This window comes from Cyanistes caeruleus, chromosome 12 (genome assembly GCF_971803275.1).
Source record: "Cyanistes caeruleus chromosome 12, bCyaCae1.hap1.1, whole genome shotgun sequence".
NCBI lineage: Eukaryota > Metazoa > Chordata > Aves > Passeriformes > Paridae > Cyanistes > Cyanistes caeruleus.
In genome coordinates this window covers 7,037,749-7,059,456 of record NC_141712.1, presented here as the reverse complement: position 1 = coordinate 7,059,456, position 21,708 = coordinate 7,037,749, and the positions used below count along the sequence as shown (strand labels likewise).

The 21,708-nt window shown below is 41.0% G+C and overlaps 1 long non-coding RNA gene across 1 annotated transcript; it reads left to right on the top strand.

Annotated features, from left to right (window-relative positions):
- Window positions 1-7,032: 7,032 nt before the first annotated feature.
- LOC111934355 (uncharacterized) lies at window positions 7,033-17,207 on the top strand. The gene is made up of 6 exons (XR_015275345.1): window positions 7,033-7,329; window positions 7,769-7,856; window positions 8,201-8,292; window positions 8,672-8,748; window positions 15,742-15,834; window positions 16,399-17,207. It is a non-coding gene; the product is annotated as an uncharacterized LOC111934355 (long non-coding RNA).
- The last annotated feature ends 4,501 nt before the right edge of the window (window positions 17,208-21,708 follow it).

Below are 21,708 nucleotides of genomic sequence, written 5' to 3'. Positions count from 1 at the left end.
TTTTTAGATAATTGGGGGCTAGGTGTGAAAATGTGACCAATTTATGCATAAATTGGTCCTACACTTCTCTTTTTTCCCTTATCAGAAAGAATCTCATCATGAACAGGTTTCAGACTGTTCCTTGTCAGGGCTTCTCCTATACCTGTTAACGGTTGATTAGGTTGTTATATCACATTTCAATACCTGCTTAACCTGATGCCAGTCAACTATGCAAACAAAATTCATTAAGGCAAACAGAAGCCTCTGAGCTGGAATTGTAAGAAAAAAAAAAATAAAAAAAAAGGGGTTGATATATCAGCTTTACTGTATGAAACAATGAAGCATTGTAAATCCATACATTGGAGCAGCACTGGATCATAAGTAAAACTGAAAATGAGGAATGAGATAACACAGAAGTCTTTATATCCCCCCTATGATGCCTTCTGGTGTGAGTCACACCAGTCTGGCACATGGACATGCTGGAGGCCACTTTTAGGGGGCAGGTGAATACATATTCAGCCTTACTGGTTTAGGTCCTGGTTCCAGTTGGTGTTTGCCACAGTGCATCTTTCAGTAGTTTGTCTTTTTCACCATGCTTATTATGCTCACAGGAGGCCCGTTTGTAGCCTATCACCATGATGAAGTGAAGTTTAAAATGACATTGGGAGCCTGCTTAAGAGCCATCACTTCAATGCAAGGAGAGGCTTTACCCAGCCTGCTCACACCCACAGGAGCACAGGAGCTCCAGGATTCGTGCTGACCAAAGCAGCTCCTCAGGACAACTGGCAGGGGCAGCACAGCTTGGTCAGGGACACAGAATGCACCAGAGGGATGTTCAGAGAGGGATTTACCTGGTAAATTATTCTTTCAGGAGTGTTATGGATAAGAGAGTTAAAGCCAGAGAAGTCTGGCATTCAAATGTGTTGTTTCTGAATTTCTTTAGTGAGTGTACACTTAGAACAAGCCAAGTGCATTGGTAAACTTTCCATGCTCATCCAGTGCGTGCTTGAGATGTGTGAATGCCTGTAAAAGAAAAAAGTGTGGTTTATTTTGGTAATGTCTAGTCATTTGATTTAATATATAAAAAGAATGCCATGTTAGTATTAACTATAACAAATAGAAAATGAATTGTGAAAGAGAGGATGTCCCTACTTACTAAATATGCATGAAAAGACTAGAATTGCTACCTCTTACAACAGAATCATGACAGTAATTTGTCCCTTGTTGGAATACATCAATTTTACCTCCTCCCTTTCTACCTTTGGAGAAGAGAGAACTGGGATTAAATGTGTCTTGATTCTAAAACATCTATTGAAAAATATAAAATAAGCCATATTCTCAAACAGTTCCTGTTCTTTCAAAATTTTTCTTTTAAGAGCTTAGTATGTTTTAATGAATTGTGCTGAAGGGCATCATTACCCGCTCCCTAATACTAGTCCTTTTGGGTCAAGAAACAGGACTGTTTGGAAATATGATTTCTACCAAGTATGCTTTGGTGGTTACAGTAAAATTCAAGAGCACTAAGTTTGTTTGCATAGCTTTATTTGTATAAATGATCCCGTGGCTAAGCAATTTCAGCATCACCATTGTGCATGTTGCATCCATGCCTGAGCCCAGGGGCACAGTTTCAAAGTCAGGATTTCATACTGGGCTGGATATTTGGCCCACAGAGTTTAAGAAAACAGAAAATCTGGTGATATGCATTTAATAGCAATATAAAAATAAAACCCAATAAAAATAATGAGAATTATATTTCTATTGGGAGAACATTAAAGTCATAATGGTACAAATGGGCTTTTGATAATTGATAATACTGATGCAGAAAATTATTTTCAGTTCCCCCTCCTTTGCAGTAAAATACAGCTGCATTTAAAGAGAAGAAAAAATAAGTTTCTTTTCTTTTCTATTGGCAAACAATAGCAGTGCTTTGACCAGCATTGCTCAGTAAACCTCAGAGCCACATTGAAAATGAACGTGTGAGTTTGCTGCGCTGGCATCCAGAGCAGCAGCAAGTCCCACCTTGGGAGCCATGGGGTGGTGGAAGGATGTGGCCCCTTGGCTACAACCTTGCTGATCACTGCAAACCCCAGTAAAGGTTAATCACTCTTAATCTGTGGCTTTACTCAACCAGTGTCTTCCTGCTGCTGCTGCTGCTGCACTCCAGCTGTGGGCAGGGAGGCGGCTCCCTCGGCTGATTTGCATCCAGCCTTACTGCAGTTTTCCTTTGGAAATATAGCCTGGACCCTGGCAAAAGAGGGAGAGGAAGAGGAGGTTGTCTCATTTCTCTGCAAGAGAAGGTAATGGAGCTTTGCCTGGCTGGAGCTGGGCAGCAACCTGTAGGTGCTCTGCAGGAGAATGAAGGATGTTCTTGTCCTCTGTGCTGTCTGAAGCCACTGATGTTGCTCCATCGCTTGCTGAGCTTATCAGCCTCTCCACATTCAGTCACTGCCCCAAATTCAAGAGGATCTGCCATTCATCCCATCCTGAAGCATCTTTAGTGACAAGGCATAAAACTTTTACTTGGGCTCATAGATGGTGGGGTAGATGTCCCTGATTCTGTCCCAGTTAGGCCCATGTGAGACCCTTCCCCTTACACAGCTTCCCCATGGTCAGTCTGGCTTCATATTCAGAAAAATGTAAATTAGAAAATTTGACTGAAATTGGGAAAGAAGGTTTTGAAGTCTCTTTTATGAAAAGGGAATATTTTTGTGCTTTGTCAGGGTAAGTGTAGACTGAAGTGGGCAAGCGCTTACACAGCCATGGAGTAATGGAAAACAAGAGCAGGTGGCAGAAGTGCCAAAGTAAAATATATTCTATAAACAAAATGATCAAGAAAGAGATTTCATCCAGGCCAGCTGGACCGGCCAGCCAGTCAGTCTGTAAGGGACAATGCTCTTCTGTTCAAGAGCCTGCCAGACCATATTTAATGCAGTGGATTTTCACAAGAAGGCTTTAAATATTCTGTTTTCTCCAGCAAAACAAAGAGAAGAAATAAGTCAGAATAGCTGAAAGTTAAAACAGACTTGGACAAAAAAAATAATAAAAATCTGTGTTTGTTTGTAGTACTGGGACAGAAATCTTGTAGTTTCTTTGAACACTTGTTAAGTATTTCTGTGCTTCAAAATACTCAGCTTATAAAAGAGTTGCCTGGATTGTTGCATGAATGATGGCTGCACTGAAACTTAGATAATGTAATATTTATAAAGTATTTTCAGATCATTGAGTAGTAGACAATTTGGAAACCTTTTCTATTGTACTGAATCTTAACTAAAACTCCAGTTTTTGTTAAAAAAATGTCTCCTCTTATTTTAAACAAGGAAGCATTTGTGGGTTTGTTTTTATAAATCAGTCTATATGAGGTTGATTTTATAATTCAACAAGTTAAAGAAAAGACTGGAAATGTTACTGATCCACAGTCACTAAGTTTTAAAATAGGATAACCAGTGGTGTCCCTGGAAATGTCACTGTCATAGAGGCCAGAGACATTTTGCTGGCGTTTAGTTGTTGCTGCTGACAATGCAGATTGGTGTAGGTTAAATGGTATTTATTTATTAAAAATTATTTATTTATTTATTTATTTATTTTAGCTATAATATCTTGTGTTAATCATTTTAGCCATTCTCTTTATTTTTCTTTAATTTCTCTTTAATTTCTCTTTAATTTTTTTTTAACTGCCAATTGACATGGCGAATTACTTGAAAGCTTCTCAGTGCTAGGGCCCATTCCCAACTAAATTAAGGGTTTAGCTGGTATTTGTAAAGGAGTACCAGTAGACAGGGTTAAGTGCCTGTGGTTTTTGGATGCACATCCTTTTAGAGAAAGCTTCCCACTGGTCAAACTGCAGGAAGGTGGGGGCTTCTTTGCAATGTCCTGCTGTCACCTCTGTTACTGCTGCCAATATGTCACCCTGAGAATCAGGCCTTTCAATATTGTTTTCATGATTTCTAGCCACTTTCCCAGAAAAGTAACTAAACATAGGTGTTTATCCATTCCATTAAAGATATGCCTTTTGATGGATGTCTCTCACAGCCAGTGTGGTTGGGAAGGTGGTAACCTGACTATCCAATCCCTGGTTGTTGTCGAAAACCTATAAATACTGAAAGAACAAATAAACTTCTCTTCTTTCATCACATTTCAAGCTGCATCTGTGTGAATCATTTCATGTCCGACAGTGACACCAATATTCTTTGTGTGGCTGGAAGTGAAGATCATGCAGTCTGAAACTCGCTGTACATACTTGGTGGCTCTTCATCCCACACTGCATGTAGGGTGATGGTTCAAGCCAAGTAACAAGGATAAAACTCAGAGAGAAAAAAGAGAGACCAGGTAGCTTGTGCAAACATCCTGCTGTTGGCTGGCCATGGAAGGTCTGGTTTCCCCTTACAGCTCCTGGTGAAGCTGAGGTCAGGCAGCGCTGCTGGAACTGCCGTGAGTGCCTTGCCAGGAGCTGTGGCCCGAGCTGTACGGGGCACTGGGGCTCTGCAAGGTGACTCCTGTCACCCCCAGCAGGTCTCTGCTGCTGCAGGCTCTGGGGCCAAGTTAGGGACTCACAACTGATGGCAAGGGTGGGCTGACAGATAAAGCGTGGAATTTAGCACAAGGAGAAATCTATGCTTGAATCTTATTGCAGTGTGTTATCTGACTCCTCTGACTGCAGCATGTGACTGAATTAAAGTGAATGATGAAATTATGTACAGTCATTTTCATAAGCAGAAGTCAGTTACAAAGTGCTTCCAGATGTATGTTTAATGCATTTCTGTTTTATTATGGTGTCTATTTGATGTACGTGGTACTGACTAAATGGTTAAAAACACTGCAATGTGTACAGAAGTATATTGTACTCAATTTTTTCCCAAAGTGTCAGTGTTGATAACTAAAAACTGAAATACTGCAATCTAATCAACAGCGCTTTTATGGGCCTATGAGCATAGGCTTTTAACATTTGGGTAACTCTACTGTTGGTAGACATAAAAATAAATGGCCCTAAAATTATTTTAGGATTGTAGGTTTAATATAGGGAACTAGATAAAGCTACAAAAAATAAATCAGAGTAGAATTATTTCTGGCATCACATCTGCCAGGCCCATCAAGGAACAGATATTTTACATGCCTGTTTCCTGGGGTTCAGGAAAGCAGCACACTGCTTAGCTGGATTGATCAGGTAGACTCGCAGAATTTATCTCCTTGGCTCTCTATTTTCTGGTAACTTATTTTATGTCCTACAGCCATACTGTTCTGGTTTCAGATCCTATCAGGTGTCACACACCACCCCATATCCAGAGTGGTCAACATTACACCAATCAAGTCCAAGTGCAGCAAATATTGTTAGTGAATGAGTTGGTATCACTTCTCCTAGGGTTTGTAATGGGCAGAAGCTCCATCACCCTGGTATCAGACACTGTATGTTGAAGGCTAATACGTAAAACTGGCATTTGGACTCCTAAAGATACATGGCCAGTTTTATAAAGGAAGATAGTTAATCTAAAACCTTAGCTTCATCTGAATGTCAGGTTTGAGTTTGGTTTTGTTTTTGTTTTTTTCCCCCCTACCTAATGTTTCTCATGTAGCAGTTACTGTGCTAAAGTTAGCTGTATAGTCATAGGGTGAATATTCCCTGTTCAGTGCTGTGATCATGCTGGAAGTTCCTTGGCTGGATGTCAAAGCCCTCTGGAGGTGACAGCAGAGGATTCTGTGATTGTCAGAGCAGCCACACTGCTCATGTGCAGAGTCAGAGCCACTGGCTGCCCACAGCCCAGGCAATGCACTCTCCCCACAGCACAACTGCCCAGGCAGACAGGACTAAACTGGGCATCAGCATGACTTGTTATGTGCTCATATGGGGCATGTGATCATCACATTTCTTATCATTCTGTGGGACATAGCGCATATCGTTCAACTTTTGTTTTCTTCTCTAGCCATCTCTTGTTTTCTGGTTCCTTTTTTATCTTTTTCCCTTCTACATTTCCCTTGGGGAGCAAATTTTGATTTCTCTCAGGAGAACCAACTTTTCACTTCTCCTTCTTATCTGCTAAGATGATTAGCAATTAAGTAGGTAGTGTTAACACGTACAGAGTGATAATTGACCCAAATTAGATGAAAGAGGCTACAGCAAGGGTTACAAGTTCAGTTTCTCACAGGTGGTGTTCTAAATATTTGGTTTTGCAGGCAAAAAAGCCCTGTAAATAACCATTTATAGCAAAACACTATATAGATGTTTCTGTGCCACATGGGTGAGGACCTAGACCTCTTAAAATAAAAATTCAATTTCTATAGAGTGTGAAATGTATAGATATTGGATGGGCTTCATTTGGCCCAATGGCAATATGCTTTAGATAATTGCCATGTATACATATTATTGCATATTTAAAATGCATCTGGTTTAAATTGCACATGTAAATAATAATTTCTGAGTTCAGGTGTGGTCTCCATGAAAAGGACAGTTGGGATATTTACTTTGATGTAACAACACCTGGAGTGATTGGGGCTTAATTAGTCAATTTGTTAAAAGACCCCAATGCTGCAATGCTGTGTGAAGCCATAGGCAGCAGAATGTTTGAGGAGCACACACAGTGGTGGGCACAATAATCCTGTTTCTCACAGGAATAAGAAGTCACCTGATTCTCGTAATTAATTTTATTTTTTTTTTTTTTTTCCCAGAGGAGATCACAAGTTCCCTGTCTGTTAATTTGCTTGGGAAATTTAATTCATTGTTGCCAGGACATTATCCTTGGTACATTTGCTTCTCCTCTGCTGTACAAATTACCAGATATATTCCACGGTGTTTTTCTGTCCCTGACTTTTGAGGAAGGGAAGGAGGAAAGCTAGAGGTGGTAATTCCCTTTGATAACTCACAGCTGGAGGTGGGACACCAGAGCCATGGACCAAACCTCTGAGCTGAGAAGGAGAACCTGCTTTCTGTGAGCCCTTCTCGGTCCCTAAAACCTCCAAAGCTGATGGCTTGAGAGGGAGGTGGGAAACTCCCTCTGTCCCAGGGGAGACCAGCTGGCTCTGGTTTGTTGTCCCTCTGTGGTGTGGAAAGGCTGCAGGAGTTTCTGGGTGAGTTGATCAGAACAACTGATGATCTCAGCCTGGGAGATTTGTGCTCCTAAACCTATCTGCCTTGGTAGAGGCTTTTCTTCCTTGCCTGAGAGGGTCAAAACCTTCCTGCCCTGAATGCAGTGGACTACCAGGATGAGCAAAGGGAATCAATACACAGTGCAGTATGAATTTAATGTATGTAAGCCACACTGCATTTTTAATCAGCTATATATTTATTGTAGAGAAGAGTAACAAATTACAGTACCACTAGCACACAAAAGCTTATGGCATTCCATTATTCTTAATTAATAGGTAAGTGCAAGCCTTTTTTATTTATACTGGAGGAGATCTTGTTGCTAATTTGGTTGCAAATGTATCTGTAAAAAGGAAAAAATGTATATCTATTTATTTTGCTATTTTAATAATAGAGCACTCATTCTTTCCTTTTAGTTTTTTTGATTGTTCCTTGGTTTGCAATCAAATATTAGCATGTTGATTTTGCATATATTTCAAAGACGTCCACTCTTGTTTTTATAAGGAAAACAAACTTGTTTGTAACAAACTAATAAAATGCTTCTGGAATCTAAAATGAACACTGGAAATGACACAGGTTCTCTGGGTTCTTTTACTTGGAATTTGGTCAAGCAAACTGGCACTGAATTATCAATCAGCAGATCTTTATCAGAAAAGTCTAAGAGCAGGTAACATATTTTGCTGATCCATTCATTGGTCTCCTTTTCTTCCCACATAGGTAAGAATACAGAGATCTCAACAAAACCTAAGAGCCTTCATGTGGAGCTTCATTGTTAATTCTAGGGAGGTGAAACCAACTGTGTCAAGTAATTTTTATCCTTTAACAGAATTTAACTATTCCATAATTAGTAATTAGAGTCTTTGCATAGTTTCCATATTAAGATCAAAAAGCTCTTGGGAAAATTTAAAGTGAGTCTTAAAAAATAGAAATTTATATTTAAATCTTCAAGCTTTCTAAACAGAAAGAGCCATTCCTATGTGGTATCAGTTGGATCTGGGAAGCTGAATTCTGAATATTAGATGTGATATCATTTGGAAGATTATCTTTAAGATGCTATTAGAAAAAGGAATAAATATGAGGTGTTTAAGATATTAAATAAGAAATAAATAGAAATCTCTTAATATTGAATTTTAGTTTGATTTGCCACAGGTAGTGTGACAGATTTTGATGGATACCAGGAGAACCTGCTGTTAGTCATGCTGGAGATCTGATCAGAAGGGCAGGAGGTACATGACCTGAAGGTAAGCAGTGGAATCATTTCAGTTCTCAGAGCAACAAAGTAAGAAGTTTTCTTCAGAGGAAGTTTTGTGTACAGTTTTTTTGAATCTCTTTTAAAATGGGTGCACAAGTGGAAGGTGAGTGACTAAGGTTTATTCAGGGGCCAGAATTTCTGCTCATTATATGTCTTGGAAATCGTTTTTCAATACAAATGACCACAATTTAGATTTAGATCTTGAAATTCTTGGAGTCCCCGACTTTGAAACATTTGAATTTTTATGCACTGATCTATAATGATTTTCTGTAGGATGCTGTTGCTGGAGTCCTGTGTTGTGATAGATACCTGAAACTGCCCATTTTCTTCTGATCATTCTCAAAATCTGATGTGTTGGTTTTTTTCAGGCTTTCTAGGCTGCGGTTTTTGTACAGAAGTTCATTTTTTGAGAGGAAGAATGTCATGTCAGAGATGCTCAGAAAAGGTAATTTTTTTAATGGATAAATGGGGGACACTCACTAATTTCAGAAGTAACCTTACATATGCTAATTCCTCCTCTGTGAGGAATAGATGGATTGCAGTCCCATCAGGTAGAGCATCACTGTTTGGTTAAGGGAGGCCTGTCAAGCCATTTTCAACTGCGTGGTGATGGTGAAACTTTCCTTAAAGCAACATCACAAACAGCAAAAAATATAAGCAGCCCTCTCCTGCTGAGCTTTCCAGGACTTTCTGCTTGCAGCAAATGTTCAAAAATGCTGCAGAACTTGATCGAAAACTGATAATTGAAAAGATGACACGACCTAAATTGAGAAGGGTTACATCTTCACGTGCCCCACACTTGTGTAGTTCAAAATAGTACACATCTTGTCCCTTTAACTTCAGGTGTATGTGTCTTGTCTGGTTCTTGGAAGTGACTGTGTACAGGCAGAGCATAATTGGCAGCCTGTGACATCCCTGTCTGCAAGTGTCTCTCTAAATGCAGCGTATTTCAGCCTTTATCTAGTGATGGCTGTTACCTGAGAGGAGCCCAGGGCCATCTCAAAGGGCTTGTAGCGGCTAATTGTGCCTGTTAGGACTAGCAATTAGCTGGGGATCTCTCCACCAGGCAGCTCGACACCCACTGGCTTTCAGCTCCTCTCACGTCCTTTCAGTTAACTAGCTGTGCCAGGCTCAGGAGACAGGGACAGGGAGGCAGGCACGCCGTGGTGCTGGGAGAGGGACAGCGGGGATGCGCGCGGGACCGCCGGGAGGAAACGGGCGCGGGTTATAGCGATACACTGAAACGGTTATGGCAGAAACGCCACGGCCCTCGCTTGCAGGGCTGGGAGCCAGGCCACTTGCACAGGCAGCACTTCAGCTTTAAGAAAATAATATCATCTAATTACGTATAGGTCATAAAAGGGATCACGTACACATGGTGGTTACTGGTTACCATGGTGCAAACAATGGTTTCAATGGAAACATGGAGTAGAACGTCGGAGAATTAAGATAATAAATCAGTTTCATTGAATAATAAAGCTTTGCAGTTACCCATTAATTAAGGATAATCGTATGCCATAAGCTTTTGTGTGCTAGAAGTAATGTGTTACTCTTTACCATAAATATATAGATGATTAAAAATTCAATACACCTTACAGGTAGCAAATTCATACCATGCTCCGTATATATTATGAATGAAAGATGAAAGCGTTCTCTTTACGCTTATTATTTTTTGGATTGGGATAGAGTGTTTCAATTACCCAGCAGAATTTGAGGTTTTGATAGTGATTGGAAGACTTGAGAAAACCTACTTCTTGAAATCTTTGTGGAAATCTTTAAACACTGATGACATAATTCAAAGTTATCTACAAATGTTCAAAAAATAGGCTGGGCTTGTCTGCCACATCTGGTTTCCAACAGCGAATTGAGACGTACCACATAATGCAACACGCTGTAACACAATACAGCCTGATCTTGTATTGACCCTTCCACTTGATACATCTTTAGGTGCTTTATAATCCCTAACAAATGTACCCTAAAATCCTATTGAACTGTGTAGGCAATTGAGAACAAATGTCTTCAGACCAGAAATAGCATCTGATTCTCAGACCAAATGAGAGAGACCATGCCAGACCCACAGGGTGTGCAGACTAAAGGACATGAAGGCTTCTGCCTACTCCTGTGAATCAAGGGCAGAGAAAATCTTGGGAGCCAGCACAGACCACCAAACAACTGAGGTTTATTCCCTTCCTCAAATGAGCGGAAATCAAACATACAAAACACTTTCAAATTACATCATTAAATCCTTACCCATCTCAGGTTATTTTTTTCCCTTTAACTCTAATGTGGCATTTGCCAGAAAAATTTTCAGACAGAAAAGATAGTCTCAGGCTGAAGGTGTGGTAGACACAGGCGGTGTGAACCCCAAATCCTGTTCTCTGGCTCTTGCCCAGTGCTCTGCAGAGTAGCCCAGTTCCTTGGCACAGAAATAAACATCCAGTAATGTGCATGGACTATTTTTCTTAATTTTAGAAATGAAACTATGGAGATCTTGGCCTTTATTTTTTCTTTCTGTCAATGTAGAAAGTTAGGTATTAGCCTTTGATTCCCTGCCTGTCTCTCTAAAATTATACCTCAAAATCTCTCAGGGAGTCTGTTAGGTCAGTAAATATACACTTTTAAAAATTATATTTTAGGGAAATACTGAATAAACAGAGGCCTACAATACATCAATAATCAAACCAGCTCGGCCTCCCTCCTGTAAAATGCAGAAAGCCAGTTTTCTCACTGGCATTTCAGCTCTGAGATCCCAGTTTGTGTTCAACTTGAACGAATAAGAAAAAGTAATTAGGTGATCTGCGTTCACCTCGTCTTGCAGAAAGCCATCGTCCATAACTGAGCAGAATTTTGGCTGTTCATTGTAAGAACCTCTGCTTAGAAATGTGTCTTTGTTTACATACAGCTTGAATTCTTTGCAGACCTGGCAGAGGGAATTCCTCTATAGTGCAGACTGATCACAGAGTGAGGGCTGTGTGAGAGGAGCTTGTGCTGCTAACAACACGCTGAACCCTGGCAGAAGGCAGGGAAAGAGCAATCCTTTAATGCTCGTCAATACGTGAGTGGATATTTCGCAGAGTATTAACCCGAATTGCAGAGATGTATGCTGGAGTCTGTAAAACAGGCAATGCAAAGACGGGGTGAAAGCCTTTTGTCTACTCACAAAAGAAAACTGGGGGGAAAAAAATTATGAGAAACAAATCCAAATCCTTCCAAACTGAACTTAAGTGTTAAAACGTGACCTTTGGATTTAAGAACCACAAATTTTCGCAGGAAGTTGAAAACAGGCTGGATGGGGGAACTAAAGAACAGCAGGAACAGATGCCATTATTTGGCACACAGTGGGGAGAACAGCACAGAAAAGGCAGTCTCTGCAGAAGACATTTGCCTTTAACTCTCTTTGTTTTCTCTTGGGGAGATAAGGGTAGGCACTGTGTGAGATTTTCTCCTTACATCAAAAAGCTTGGGGCAGGGGGGGAGGACAAGTTTAAAAATATTTTAAGAACCTGGCCATAAAAAATTTCTGTTATCTGTTTTACAGCACAAGAGGGTTTGTGAGCAAAGAGAACCTAGGAGGGATCTCCTTAGATTAACTGCAACAGCCATTTGCTAGCAGGGAAGAAAAGACCCGAGAAAGGGAACAAATAGTGTGCAGTCTTTGTTATATAGAGTTATATCCATAACTCTATGTATGTGCATATGAAATCCACTGCATTGCCAGCTTGTGGGCAGAGCCTGGCTCCTGCAGGGTGAGCTCACCTTGTCCGTGCTGCTGGGGCTGGGGGGAGCCTCTGCAGTGGGGACACAGAGGCAAATGACTTTTTCTCACCCACCCAGGGGAAAGTCTGAAACATGCACAGAAGAATCACCCACTGCAGTTTTGCTTGGTTTTTGCATTGTTAGGAGCATGAGACAAAGCCAAAAACCACCTCTCACACTTTCCTGTGGCTGTTGCATCCTTTAAATCCATCTGGGACCAAGGGAGGGGAGCCAGCACATTGCACCACCAGTGAAGAAACCTAAAGAAGGTTTATGGGTTGATGTTTGTTTCTGACCCAGAGCTAGGAGAGAATTGTGGAACTGACACCAAATGCAATAAATGGTAGAGGCTGGGTACCCAAGATGGGTACAGCAACTATTCAAATAAATTATTCAGAGAAATGACACGATATTTTATGAAACCTGGTCCACTTACATGTAAGAGGTTGAATACTTGTGCCAGGGGCCTGATGACCTTTCCTGTAGCAGTCTCTGCTCAGAGACAGTGGGATCAAAGAATTCCTAATTAGTGGTATCTCTTTGGGAGGGAGAGAAGGATTATTACTCTGCTTTCACTTCTGAAGATAACACTTATGTAGTGGTAGCCTATCTTTGGCAACAGTTTCAATATTCAAATTATAGTTTTAATGACGCTATAAGCATTCCTAGTTCAAAACAAAGAACTAAGGAGCAAAGACAAGTTGCAAGGGATGGGTACAAGAAAAATATTTTTAAAATAGGATTATTGTGAAAATCAACAAAGTCTCAATCAGGGTGTGTCACTATTAAAACTCCTTACTTTGTAAATTCCTGCAGTTTCAGAGATGAGGCCAGTTTACTGACAAGGGCTCAAATGTCTAATATTGGAATTCCTGAGAGGCTTCTGTGCCCAAATGTTACCTATTGACACAAGATGTTCTGAACATCATGGTGAAATTAAGTAATAGGACAAATCTTTACCATAGTGAAGTATCAAATAAACCCTTCATTTGACAGGAACAAGCAAAGAGACACATCAGTTTTGGAATGCATTTCCTTTAACTTCATCATATTTAATTGAGGTCATAATCTTTACAAAAAAATAAAAATTTTAATTTGCTAAATGTTGCTCTGAATGAAGCTGTCTTCCAAGGGTGTAGGAGTAAATGTGTAAATCTCAGATGGGCCCACCTAAGGCATGAGCACAAAACAACTCTAAGCACTTAAATTAGGCAAATACCTTTCCCTCTCCCTCTGTGGAGCTGATTGGCAAATGCAATGTATGGTTTGTGCTTTGAAGCTGTGCAACCTTTAAGTGCTTGTATTTCAGCATGCAGAGCCCTGTTGAAATTTATGGTGTTACTTACTTGCTTTGAGTTTTTAAATGTCACTGAAGGGACTGGGATAATCTGGAATGCCAAGAAACTGTCTGTAGTCTTTGGGTGGCATGCCCCACAGTGGTTATTTCCCTCCTCATAAAGTGTTAAATCCTGTAAATATTTATTCGTACATACCTATTTTTAACCTGGTGTTTAAAATGCACCTCTGATTTTGGTGGGGCTTGAGGATGTTAATTTAGGAATGGGTCAGAATTAGGCAGCAGCCGAAGTGGTTTGCATGTCTAGGGAGCAATGCATAATACAGACATAAGAGATTGGGTAAAATAGGTATAAACCATGTTAAAAGCTTTTAATTTTTACATGTCCTTTTACTGTAAGTATCTGTGTAGTCCATTGGGTGTGATTTGCATGACAATCTTTTCACGTCTTTGGCAGTGAAAGTGAAGAAGTGCTAATATGTGCTTCAGTGTCACAGACCAAGCAGCTTAAAGTCGCTTTCAGTGTAAATAAGAATTATTCCTATAGATTCATTGGTATAGTGATACATTGATACAGTGATGCATAACCTCGAGATATGCAAAAATGTAGTGATATGCCTAACAATTTGCAGAAGTGGACCTAAAGTGAGTAGATTTCTCTTTTACAGGCAAAACTTAATTCCACAAGTGAAAATGTAAGTGAAAGGAGTTAAGCCATTCTTCTTATATAAAAATATTGTTTTGTCAATTCTAATTTTAATTTCCTAAGTTTTTTCCAAGTCAGAAGTGTTTAAGGATCAGAAACATTGGAGACCTCTTGTGTTTAATAAGGGCTGGTGTCTTTGTCATTTGAGGAAAAAAAAAAAAAGAAAAGAAATGGCAATGAAAGCTATTTTGCTAATGTTTTTATCTATTCTGTGACTGACATCAATAATACATAACAGTTCCATTGACATTGCATCCTGTCCAATGGACCCACTGACCTGATTCAATGTCAGCTGAAATGCCTCGTACATCATAAACATACATGAATTCTCATAGATCCATTATCCTCCAGTCCAGGAGTGCCAGGGATCCAATGCTAAGCCTACAGGAGTTTGAATTCTTTTTCTTTCAGTTTATATTTATGAATGATAATGATGTCAATAGTCGTTCAGATACTTGGCTGATAAGCCTGTGGTGTACAAACCCAGATAAATACCTCATACCTTGTCAGGAGAGCCTGCAAACCTGATATGTCATTCTGCTTTATTGTGCAAGAATATATGAATCATAATATTCCTATTAACATTGTACAAAGTCTGCAGTAGTTGGAGACTTCACCCAATGACAGTACAACTTTCACAAAAATATGGATGGTTAGCATGTGCCCCTGCTGTGATTTCATTGCCACTAAAAGCAAAGGGAACACAAATGAAAAATATTCCAAAGTTTTCTATTGGTCCCCCTGAACAGTGCACTGCAGCAGTATATATTTGTTTTACCATTGAGCCTGTTTAGCAGTCAAACTGTAGGAAATTGAATACACACTTACTGTATAAAAATGATATGCTTGGTTAGTGATACTTTAGAAGAAATAAGTGCATCAATCATAGAATAGCAGGTTGTCAAGGCTTTATATGTAGGAAAAACACAGAACAAAGAATGTAATGCATGTTGGGCACCTTTTTACAAAAGTTTCATGCCAAAGTTGATTTACAATGAATGTTTCCCTCCCTTTCTCCTCCCAAATTCTCCTAAAGAAACGTTCAAAGAAATCTGAGCAAACTATCATACTCTGTTCTGACGTGTGTGTAATTACAAGATCATCCTCATTGTGAATTTTCTGTTTGGTTGATTTAAGAAAAAAAAAAAAAAAAAGAAAGGTGCATACTCTTAATGCTGTTCTGTCATTCAAACTCAGAAGGGTAATTTTCCTCACAAGTTAATGGGAAGGAGATGACTTAATAATTAGCCTGGTTTAGACAGGGCCGCATCCTTGACAAGGAGCAGTGCCTGCACCCAGGACTTGCCTCGGAGGCTGAGCAGTTCTCAGGGCAAACCCCTCTGCAGAGTTTCATTATAAGCACTCTGCCCCAGAAAGAGGGTTCTGAGGTGTGCACTGAGGCTGTCCTGAGCACCATTTTTGTCCAGTGGTTCTCCTGGGCGTGTTGGTCATGCTCAATTTCCCATCAGAGCCCTCTGAGATGTGCAGACCTGACTCAGAATCTGTGCAAGGCACAAGCTCTCCTGACAGCATGTGAAAGCCTACAGATTAAAACTGCCACAGAGTAAGCAGTCTATTGCCATGGACTGGTGCATCACTCTGCAGGATCCAGACCCCAAAGCATGACACCAAGCTTGATTCTGCCTAAATGCAAACTCAAATGCTGTGTTATCAAACAGTGCAAGACTGCAGCTGGTAAAGAGGTTCCTGGATTTCCAGCTCAGCAGCTATTCTCACTCTCTGTTCTTTGGGGCATCCATCCACCCTCCCAGGTACGTGGCTCCCTCCATTACATGGATTTATGCTGCAGACATATGGCTCTAGTTAATCTGACAATAGCTCTTGCTCCCTTCTAAGAGATCTGTTCTGGACAGGTAATCATACATTGTAATGAAATATAACACAAAGACAGGAAGGACCTTTTTATTTCAGCAATTGACAAAGACATCTTTTGAAGTTCATCTTAAATATTGTTGGTACTAATATGACCACCCCAAATATCAAAATAATTGCAGTTCATTTCTGTTGTTGGCCAATATAAAGTCACAAATTCTTTGCCTAAATCCATTATTTGATTGTTTCAATGGTCTGCCCATGCAACCTCTGCTCTCTGCTAGGAAGAATCAAAGCAAATAAGCATTGATTAGGCTATAGCAAAACTACTGCAATGCACAAGTGACCACTTGTGCCTCATCACCCCTCTGGTTGCCATGGGTAAAACTCACCAATTGCCATTTGTCAGTAGTTGTATAAGGGCTCCAGAAGTTCAATGCTTCTTTCCCTTTCCAAAAGGGGAATGAGGAACGGGGTAGGTTCAACCAATTTTTCTCTACTAGGAAAAGAACAAAGGTTTTTTGGTTCGGAGGGCAGCCTGGACCTCTGCAAACCCCTGAGGCCCAGAAGCAAGGACCATACATGGAGGAGCATCCCAGTGCCACTTCAGCTTTTGGTAGTTCTCACTCATGGCTTTCTTCTACCAGAACTGTTCCTGGGAAAGTGCCAAGACAGTGCATCCAGGAGAGCTGTCTCCTCCAAACTCTAAATTTCTGGGGAGACTCAGGTACAAGTCACAGCAATTACATCCTCAGAGCATGTTTTTATTCCTTCACCTTAATCCATCTGGCTATGGAATGGAGTGAAGGCCCAGTAAAAGCACCTTATCGATTTGACTTCTTAGCATTAAACAGTTTAGTAGCATGAAGGTTTACAAAGTCTGTTATTTAATATATCATTGTCTGGAAAAAATAATATTCTTAACTGAAACATACAGACATCTTTATGTGTCTTTTGGCAGAGTAATTTCTAACTGGTCTCCACCTTAATCTCATTTTTGTTGATTTCATTGTTTTTAGAGCCCTTTAATTTCCCTTTAAATTAAACAAATGCAACCCAAAACTTATTTTTCCTGAATCAAACAGGTACATATAAATAGATAAGCTCATGCTGCACAAGAATGTAATGAAGATACTAGTAAAAGCAGAAAGCATCAGCTCTGTATGCAACTGTGAACTGACCTCTGTATCTCAAAGTATTCCTGCATCTCCAAGTTAAGGATGGAAGTAAATGCAATTGAGATGTCTTCTATAGCACAGTTTTTTAAGTGGAGTTTTCATGTAGTATCAAAATAAATGGATTCAGTGAATTACCCAATGGTTCTCCTCTCTTCCTTACCTCCTAGAAGGTATATGGTTTTCTGGCTTTTCTATTTCATTATTATCAGTTGTTTGGCCCTCATGGATTTCCTTCAGGGTCATTGCATAACAAATGGTTCAGAGCACTCATGCAAAGTGATGCAGAAGAGGATTGTGTGTGTGTGTACATATATGTATGTATTTATAGCTTTAGCACCACCTTGGACTCTAATCCAGCTGAGGACTTCTGTGACCCAAACCCAACATTTCTATCCACTGTGAAAGGGCTGTACATCTTTATAACTGCTAAAAGCATGTCTAGATGAAGATCTTCACATTTTTATGGCAAGGTTAATGCTGCTACTAAATTGTCTAACACCACACAGATTCCTAGAGCCTGGTGAGTTTTCCCAGTGAGGGTTTTGTTATGCTGTAAACTGATTTTGCAAAGCTGCAAAACCTTGTGCACTCAACAAATTCTGGACACCAGCCAGATTCCTTTTAATAGTCCTAAGCAAGGCACCCTGAGCTGAAGGCCTTGGGGCTTGTTAGCCTTTTCTGAAGATCTTGATAGCCAGAGGAATAAGTCTACATACAGCTGATGAGTTGTCTCTGATGCTGTAAATCCTTTGAACACACACCACAGAGGTATCAGCCATCCAGCCTTGTTGGATGGCTGCACTGGAGGGCAGCCCTGGACAAAGAAAAACAAAGCCAAGTTGCCATACAAAGAACACAGTGAACATTTTTGAGTCCCACCAGGGCAGTCAGACTCTGGAAGGTGTGAGCTCTGTGCATTTCCTTCACAGAGAACACTGTTGTGTCCATAATATAGCATGATTTTAGGAATAATTGCCTAAGGGGCATTACATACCTCCATGAAAATCAGACTTCTTATATCTAAGTGTGCTACAAAGCATGTGCTGGACTTTTTACAGAAATCTCCTTCTATAAGATTTGAATCTATTCATCTTGACTGTTTTTCACAGATAGTGTGCCTAGCTCAGAAAAAAACTTTTCCCAGTTTTTTTTTCTGGGAAAAGAAGTGCTGCAATACCTTAGAGCCTCAAACCCCAGCTGTGGGGTTTCAGAAAACCTCATCAGGAAGTACCAGCTGTAGAAAGGAGCTCAGAGAGCGAGGCTGCACTCATCAGATGCCCCAGTGGGACTATACTGTGGCCTAATTATATGAGGGGAATCTTAGAGGTACATTTATCAAGGGGATGGATCCCACCACTGCATCCTGATGGATGATGAGAAGAGGGAGCCCAGCCAAGCTGTGAGACTGGCTCTCAGCTCTCCTGCTACTCCATGAGCAATCCCCAGGATGAACAATGCTGGTACCAATGAAACCAGAGAAAAGCAGAGGTGTCAGAGGGGAAGTTAAATGGATATTACTCAAAAAGTTGCTAAAATTAGGAAGTACTCACATCCAGCCATGTAATACATTTTTTTATTTTATCTTTTTCTGGGGTTTTTATTCTGGGACAATAGGAGATGATTTAGAAGTGGTATTGAATGAAGCCCCTCTGCAGCAGGGCAGGCAAGCAGCATTTTTCTTGCTAGTGGGAGAAGCATGTTGTGTTCAAACGCTTCAGATTCAATCGTGTCCTTATAAAAGGGGTTTCTAATGAATAAAAACAGAAAAATATGGCTTCAGTCACTGAGAAATCCAAAGATACCGAAATAGGACAACTCAGTTTATCTGCCTAAAAAGTTTGAAATGTACAGGTAACTTTGCCTAGATCCAGATATATTTTTTCCCAGATCTTTAATTAGCTATTTCTGATATGACAGGCTATGTTGTTTTTTTTTCTCTTGCTTGTCTTTCTGTCAAGATAAGTTGCTATTCAGATACTTTTTTTTTTTTTTCTTTTTGTTATTAAGGCTGATATGAAAAAAAAAATAAGTGAGAAACAAGGAGATACATCAGGAATATCTAGAAAGTATTTCCACACTACAGAAGGTTGGCGTAGAGGAATAAAAGACATAACAAGTACTGGATTTCTTCTGAGGACTAATATAGGATATTATCCATCAAATACCTCACACTAACTTATCCTTCATGAGTTTATTTGCTGTGGTGCTACTTCTGAGTCAGACCAGGTACCCAGCTAGGCTGCAGAGTTAGTCAAGCAATACAATAATAGTGTAAAAGTTGAAAGAGGTGGATGCAATATCTGGAAATGCTATTGATGGCATTACTTATTTATTTAGTAGACAGAATTTAGAATGGGAATAAGGATTTGTCTGTCACCATCACATCAGCCATCAGTTCAGCGCTGCCCTAGGCAATGAGTATGCTGTTACTAATTTTAGTTTGTTTTGTTGTCATTCAGTCCAGATAATTTTTGAGGTTCATTTAGTTGTAGTTAATAAAAAAGAAAGACAGAAATAGTGCGTACTGGCAAAGCAGAGTACTCAGAAATCCACTCCTCAAATCACAGTCCCTTCAGATTTCGCTAGGGACATGACAGCGAGTTAGTTATTTCCTTCAGAGGCAGGAGCACTGACTTGGCTTCTCTACATGACTTGGTGCTTTCTCTTGGGGGACCAATGTCACAGCCATGTCCTGCAGGCAGCAGTGCATCTGTGCTGCCTTTGGAATGATCACTTCCAGTGCTGAGCACTCGAGGGTTCATCCTGCAGAGGAAGAGACTGAGTACTAGAAAAACTCGAAATAGGAATTGAAGATGAATGAGCTGCTCTTCTGCATGGAGCCTCTAAATGCCTTCATTAGAACCAACAGTGGGCAGGTAAAAAGGAGTGTTGCCTTTGCTCAACTTGTGATTAAACTCTGAAATTCATTTCCATGGGAAAATGAGGCAGAATTTTCTGAAATTTAAAAATACCTGTCATTTCCTTATTTATTTGCATGACATTTAGAGCCCAGTGGACAGAAGTAGCTTAACAAGAGGTCCCTTCCTGCTCACAATGGCTTTGGGGCGCAAATTATTCATCTGCCAAAGTAATACTTTGCTATTTCCTAACAACATCCCTGTATTGTCACCACTTTACTGTTACTAAGTGTCTCTAAATCCCTCTGCTGCCCCTCATGTTGCCTTTGATATGGGTGATAACAGATATATCCATTTTATGTGTGTGCTGGGTTGACCCTGGTGGGGACAGACCAGGTGCCCATCAAGGCCAGGCTGTCACTCCTCTCCTCAGCTGAACAGGGAAGGCAAAATATAAAGAAAGGTTCATGGGTCAAGATAAGGACAGGGACTGATCACTTTCCCATTACTGTCACAGGCAAAACAGAGTCAGAAAAAAAATATTTTTTTACCAATCAATTCAGAGTAGGATAATGAGAAATAAAGCCAAGTTTAAAAGCATGTTCCCCCACCCCTGCCTTCTTCCCAGGCTTAACTTTAGTCTAGATCTGCTCTACCTCCCCCTCTACAGCAGCCCAGAGGGGCAGGGAGAGGGGCTGTGCTCAGACCATCACACATTGTCTCTGCCACTCCTTCCTCCTCAGCAGGAGGAGCCTTCACACCCTTCCCCTGCTCCAGGACGGAGTCCTCCCACGGGAGGCACCAAGGAGTGTCTCCAGGAACTCCTCCAACGTGAGTCCTTCCCACGGGCTGCACTTTTACATGAAGTGCTCCAGTGTGGGGCTCTCCACAGGCTTCAGGGGGATCTCTGCTCCCCTGTGGATCTCCATGGGCTGCAGGGGCACAGCTGCCTCACCATGGGCTGCGCTTTGAGCAGAGGGGAATCTCTGCTCTGGCACCTGGAGCAGCTCCTGCCCCTCCTTCCTGGCTGACCTGGTGCCTGCAGCGTTTCTCTCACGTATCCTCACTCCTCTCTGCAGCTGCTGCACTGCCACCATCGGAGATGGGCCCAGCCGTGGGGCCCTCTCAGAGCTGCTGCCATCAGCCCCATCAGACACAGAAACCAGCCTGGAACCCCTCCTTGCCACACAAACCAGACACAAAATGATAACAGCAGCAAAGGGACAACAGGAATGGTGATGCTGCTGTCCTCTTTCCATCACTGGTGTTACTGCATAATTGAGCTTTATTGTTGTAAAATGTCCAAAGCTGAGTTGTTGCAAAACGTGGTGATTTTATTTGTGCAGAACACACCTCTGCAAGCCCTGGGAGCATTTTGTGAGGATTCCAGGACAGCTCCCAGCAAGCAGGCTTTGCAAGTGAAGCATCACAGTATCTGCAGCGTCAGTGCAGCATCCAGGAATCTCGCCAGGGTGGATTGCCCTGCTGAGATTGCTGCCATGCTTCCAGGGCTTCAGGGATGCGGTGCCAGGATTTCATGGCACTGCATCACGCTCCGTGTGTGCACCCAAATCCCCACTGGGCCGCAGCCAGGAGCTCCCAGAAGTGGCAGAACAACATGTTCACAGAAAGGGCAACACTTCTTTTGTGCTAGCACAGCTAGAGTTTTGATTGAGGTGAGAAGCCTTGTCTCCGTTCCATGCCTGGGGTTCATTTCCATCCCTGGAGCTTTTGGAGGAGACAGGCCCAGAGTTTCTCTGCTCCTCTGCATGAGGAC